The following is a 6,763-nucleotide window of genomic DNA, read 5'->3' as shown; positions in this document are numbered from 1 at the left end:
AATTTTTAAACTGTTACTGTCGAATTATGTTGTGCTTATCGCAAAACTATTCAAGAAAATAATATATGTATGAATTTTCCTTTGAAATTAATCTTTTGTGAGGAGTAATTTGATTGAAAAACATCATACGAATAGTGGGATTGACTGTCACATTATAACGCCCCCACGGCTGGGAGGGCGAGCATGTTTGGCGCGACTCGGGCGCGAACCCGCGACCCTCAGATTATGAAGCGCACACCTTAATGCACTAGGCCATGCCGGGCCTACCATGCACTTCTAAACTATAGAAATGATCTTGCCTGGGGCTCACCACGGTTTTAACATGCTTTATATATAAATACTTACATATAATTTATTTTTCAATTTCTTGTTTTTTTTCTTTTTTTTAGACTTCATGTAAGTCTATACCAGCAACATAACTCTGGCGACTAAGTTATGTAATTGAGTTTTGTATTTAAAGTGTCGTGCCCTTAGAGGAATTTAATATCATGTATCTAATGCTTGATACAGATCAATTACTGTGATCAACTGGGAACGTTACGGAAAGGTAAAACATTGTAATTAGTTTTACGTTTTTTCTTACCGGTTTTGATTTGTAATTTGAATAGAATAAATTTGTGTTTGAGTCTTCACAAATATAAAGATGCGAATTTCAATAGAAAATTAAATGAATGGAATGTAACGTAAATAACAACCTCCCGGGCTTTCTTCAACTAATTGAAGGAGAAAACGTATCTCTGACAGCGCGGAAAAAACAGTTTATAATTAAAAGGACCGCAAGGAAAAGTCGAAATTCTTTGTAATATAAAGTAGCGCACAAGAAGAGTTTTTGTTTGTTTTTATTGTTAAACATAGGGTTACACAATGGGTTATCTGCGTTCTTCTCACCGCAGGTATCGAAGTGACATCTTGAGCGTTATTCATACGTCCGCAGACTTACTGGTGAGACACTCACAAGAGAGCATAAAAATATGAACCAAAGAATATGAAAATCATGTCCGTAACTTAACTGTATACTGAAATTTAACTTTTTAACAAAGTAGCACTCTTTGTTTACTTAAATATGATTAACAACAGTTATGTAAAAAGCTCACGAGTGTGTGGGCGGATGTGGGTTTGTTTCCAGTTAAGTACTGTAATCTGCCGTTTACATGTTTTCATAGTTTCTGTTCATTTAGGATTTTCTCATCGCAGTCCTATTCTGTCATCCATCAAATTTTATTTTTATTTCTGCTTAGAAGTTTTGGTGCAAAGTTGTTCATGGTCTACCTAAGAAAAACCGTCGCAGATTTTACGCCAAGAAACAAGAGAGAAGACCAGAGCTTTCTTTCTTCACTAAATCTCAGGAACTATTGTTTCACTGAAGAAGTAAGATCTGGCCTTGACTGTTCTACCGAACTCACAGGTCCAAATTACGGAGCGTATATTGTGACAACGGGTCGTGAATCATAAGCCCTCCGATTTAGAGTCCGCGTCCTCTAACAAACGAGCTACGTCTGCTGAACAGTGTTATTCAAGGTTTTGATTATTTAACAACTTAGAAATCGTAATGTTAACCGTGTAAGAGCTCAGATATCTTGATTTGAACATGTGATAATTCAGAGCATTGTCGTAGATAAACCTTAAAAGTTTCTCATCACCACTGAGGTATTCTCGGATTGTAGACAGAACTGGTTTCTTTGTATGTATGAGTGCAGAACATACTTGAGTCTTTGGCCAAAGAAATGTATAAAGTTATTGGCTACTAATTCTACATACAGGGAGCATTGAATCTTAAAAACTAATTATACACTTAATTTCGTAGTAACACGTTACTCCATTAGATCGTTTATTTGTTACTTCTCTTCACACTTAGGGCCATCCCTACTGATGTATAACATAGTTAATTGCTTAGTAACGCGTGATTCCATCAGATTATTTAATATTTGTTACTCCTCTTCACACTTCGTTCCACTCCTACTGATATATAATTAATTAAGTAGTAACGCGTGATTCCATCAGATCATTTAATATTTGTTACTCCTCTTCACACTTCGTGCCACTCCTACTGATATACAGTTAATTAAGTAGTAACGCTTGATTCCATCATTTAATATTTGTTACTCCTCTTCACACTTCGTATCATCCTACTGATATATAATTAATTAAGTAGTAACGTGTGATTCCATCAGGTAATTTAATATTTGTTACTTCTCTTCACACTTCGTATCATCCTACTGATATATAATTAATTAAGTAGTAACGTGTGATTCCATCAGGTAATTTAATATTTGTTACTTCTCTTCACACTTCGTATCATCCTACTGATATATAATTAATTAAGTAGTAACGCGTGATTCTATCAGATTATTTAATATTCGTTACTCCTCTTCACACTTCGTATCATCCTACTGATATATAATTAATTAAATAGTAACGCGTGATTCCATCAGATCATTTAATATTTGTTACTCCTCTTCACACTTCGTATCATCCTACTGATATATAATTAATTAAATAGTAACGCGTGATTCCATCAGATCATTTAATATTTGTTACTCCTCTTCACACTTCGTTCCACTCCTACTGATATACAGTTAATTAAGTAGTAACGCGTGATTCCATCAGATCATTTAATATTTGTTACTTCTCTTCACACTTCGTATCATCCTACTGATATATAATTAATTAAGTAGTAACGCGTGATTCCATCAGATTATTTAATATTTGTTACTCCTCTTCACACTTCGTATCATCCTACTGATATATAATTAATTAAGTAGTAACGCGTGATTCCATCAGATCATTTAATATTTGTTACTCCTCTTCGCACTTCGTTCCATCCTACTGATATATAATTAATTAAATAGTAACGCGTGATTCCATCAGATCATTTAATATTTGTTACTCCTCTTCACACTTCGTATCACCCCTACTGATATATAGTTAATTAAGTAGTAACGCGTGATTCTATCAGATCATTTAATATTTGTTACTACTCTTCACACTTCGTATCATCCTACTGATATATAATTAATTAAGTAGTAACGCGTGATTCTATCAGATTATTTAATATTCGTTACTCCTCTTCACACTTCGTATCATCCTACTGATATATAATTAATTAAGTAGTAACGCGTGATTCCATCAGATCATTTAATATTTGTTACTCCACTTCACACTTCGTTCCACCCCTACGGATATACAGTTAATTAAGTAGTAACGCGTGATTCCATCAGATCATTTAATATTTGTTACTCCTCTTCACACTTCGTATCATCCTACTGATATATAATTAATTAAGTAGTAACGCGTGATTCTATCAGATCATTTAATATTTGTTACTCCTCTTCACACTTCGTATCATCCTACTGATATATAATTAATTAAATAGTAACGCGTGATTCCATCAGATCATTTAATATTTGTTACTCCACTTCAAACTTCGTTCCACCCCTACGGATATACAGTTAATTAAGTAGTAACGCGTGATTCCATCAGATCATTTAATATTTGTTACTCCTCTTCACACTTCGTTCCACCCCTACGGATATACAGTTAATTAAGTAGTAACGCGTGGTTCCATCAGATCATTTAATATTTGTTACTCCTCTTCACACTTCGTATCATCCTACTGATATATAGTTAACTAAGTAGTAACGCGTGATTCCATCAGATCATTTGATATTTGTTACTCCTCTTCACACTTCGTATCATCCTGCTGATACATAGTTAACTAAGTAGTAACGCGTGATTCCATCAGATCATTTGATATTTGTTACTCCTCTTCACACTTCGTATCATCCTACTGATACATAGTTAACTAAGTAGTAACGCGTGATTCCATCAGATAATTTAATATTTGTTCCTTTTCACGCTTATTGCCACCAGTACTGCAATAAAAATAATTGATCGCTCAAATATTGACCAGGCTCAGAATTGGCTACGTCACTTACTAACATATTTAAGTTTCATTCAGATTGTAGTCCAACTTTCCGAACTTTAACTATGTGACATCTCAAATGTCTGACTTCAAAAAGAACTAAAACAATAGTTGTTTTAATAAATTTATGGCAGATCTCTTCTATGTTTATACGATAAATCTATTTCTCAGTTTTTACACGTATATTAGATAATGGTAGATTTATTTGAATTGTGAACTTTCTAATGAAAATTGCGTTCTGCCTTGAAATATTTGCTTCCATCGAAAAACAAAAGATTTATTTTAGTCTTCACTCCATCTGAATGTAAAGAACTATTTTGAATCTGATGTATCCGCAACAAAAAAAAATATAGTGTTAGGCCTACATTTTCGGTTGATGTTGTAGTACAAGAGAACATGGCATCCCTACGTGACTGCTACATCTTTAGTTGAAGTGTAGTTATTTTTCTTTCAAAATTATTATATTTTTTAGAGTTATCAGTTTGAAGGCGGGAAATTGCTGAAGCAACACTGTATCTATCTCCCCCTTTCTTGTTTTTAAGAAGTGGCTTCGATAATTTGCCTTTAACTGAAGTCTATTGCAGGGAAGATGGCACGCGATGTCCACAAATATAAAGCTGTATTTACTGTTGGTGAATAGCAGATAAGGGTCATGTTTTGTGGGCATAGATCTTAAATGAAAGGTATGGCTATTCACAAATCTGACTTTGGCAGTGTATGGAGGTTATAGTAGGTGAAGTAAGACTTGTCCCTGTAAAAGAAAATTGAAAATTGTACACAGGGTAAGAAAGTTTCTGTTATTGTAGAACTTTTTAGCTGTTTTATACAGTAAGACTCAGAGTTAAAGTGTTTTTTTACTGTTGCTATTTTCTTTCTTATACCTTAACCTTGGAGTAATGACCATGTTTTATATGTTGTATTTTAACATTTACGTTCACCTAAAGCAGAAATTGTTTACTTAAACTTCGAGAAAGGTTTAAGTATTTGAATTTTGATGTTTATCGTTTAGGTTTTAATTAACGTGTAGTTATTCTAACTTTGAAATATGGTTTAAACTTAATATTGAGCGTTATCTTAGTCTTTATTTTAATATACATTAAGGGATATTAAGGGCTTAACTTAACTAACCAGGGAAGGGGAGACATACACCAAACTGATAGGAGTTTCTTGCTCTCATCAGTTCAATACATAAAAAGTTCTGTGTGTTCATCGTATATTTATCAGTATCTACAGTTCTGTGTGTTCCTTATATATTTATCAGTATCTAAAGTTCTGTGTGTTCCTCATATATTTATCAGTATCTACAGTTCTGTGTGTTCCTTATATATTTATCAGTATCTACAGTGTTCTGTGTGTTCCTCATATATTTATCAGTATCTACAGTTCTGTGTGTTCCTTATATATTTATCAGTATCTACAGTGTTCTGTGTCTTCCTCATATATTTATCAGTATCTACAGTTCTGTGTGTTCCTTATATATTTATCAGTATCTACAGTTCTGTGTGTTCCTTATATATTTATCAGTATCTACAGTTCTGTGTGTTCCTCATATATTTATCAGTATTTACAGTGTTCTGTGTCTTCCTCATATATTTATCAGTATCTACAGTTCTGTGTGTTCCTTATATATTTATCAGTATCTACAGTTCTGTGTGTTCCTTATATATTTATCAGTATCTACAGTTCTGTGTGTTTCTCATATATTTATCAGTATCTACTGTTCTGTGTGTTCATCGTATATTTATCAGTATCTACAGTTCTGTGCGTTCCTTATATATTTATCAGTATCTACAGTTCTGTGTGTTCCTTATATATTTATCAGTATCTACAGTTCTGTGTGTTCCTCATATATTTATCAGTATCTACAGTTCTGTGTGTTCCTCATATATTTATCAGTATCTACAGTTCTGTGTGTTCCTTATATATTTATCAGTATCTACAATTCTGTGTGTTCCTTATATATTTATCAGTATCTACAGTTCTGTGTGTTCCTTATATATTTATCAGTATCTACAGTTCTGTGTGTTCCTTATATATTTATCAGTATCTACAGTTCTGTGTGTTCCTCATATATTTATCAGTATCTACAGTTCTGTGTGTTCCTCATATATTTATCAGTATCTACAATTCTGTGTGTTCCTCATATATTTATCAGTATCTACAGTTCTGTGTGTTCCTCATATATTTATCAGTATCTACAGTTCTGTGTGTTCCTCATATATTTATCAGTATCTACAGTTCTGTGCGTTCCTCATATATTTATCAGTATCTAAAGTTCTGTGTGTTCCTCATATATTTATCAGTATCTACAGTTCTGTGTGTTCCTTATATATTTATCAGTATCTACAGTGTTCTGTGTGTTCCTCATATATTTATCAGTATCTACAGTTCTGTGTGTTCCTTATATATTTATCAGTATCTACAGTGTTCTGTGTGTTCCTCATATATTTATCAGTATCTACAGTTCTGTGTGTTCCTTATATATTTATCAGTATCTACAGTTCTGTGTGTTCCTTATATATTTATCAGTATCTACAGTTCTGTGTGTTCCTCATATATTTATCAGTATTTACAGTGTTCTGTGTCTTCCTCATATATTTATCAGTATCTACAGTTCTGTGTGTTCCTTATATATTTATCAGTATCTACAGTTCTGTGTGTTCCTTATATATTTATCAGTATCTACAGTTCTGTGTGTTTCTCATATATTTATCAGTATCTACTGTTCTGTGTGTTCATCGTATATTTATCAGTATCTACAGTTCTGTGCGTTCCTTATATATTTATCAGTATCTACAATTCTGTGTGTTCCTTATATATTTATCAGTATCTACAGTTCTG

Source organism: Tachypleus tridentatus, chromosome 13 (genome assembly GCF_004210375.1).
Source record: "Tachypleus tridentatus isolate NWPU-2018 chromosome 13, ASM421037v1, whole genome shotgun sequence".
Lineage (NCBI taxonomy): Eukaryota > Metazoa > Arthropoda > Merostomata > Xiphosura > Limulidae > Tachypleus > Tachypleus tridentatus.
This window is presented reverse-complemented; position numbering follows the sequence as displayed.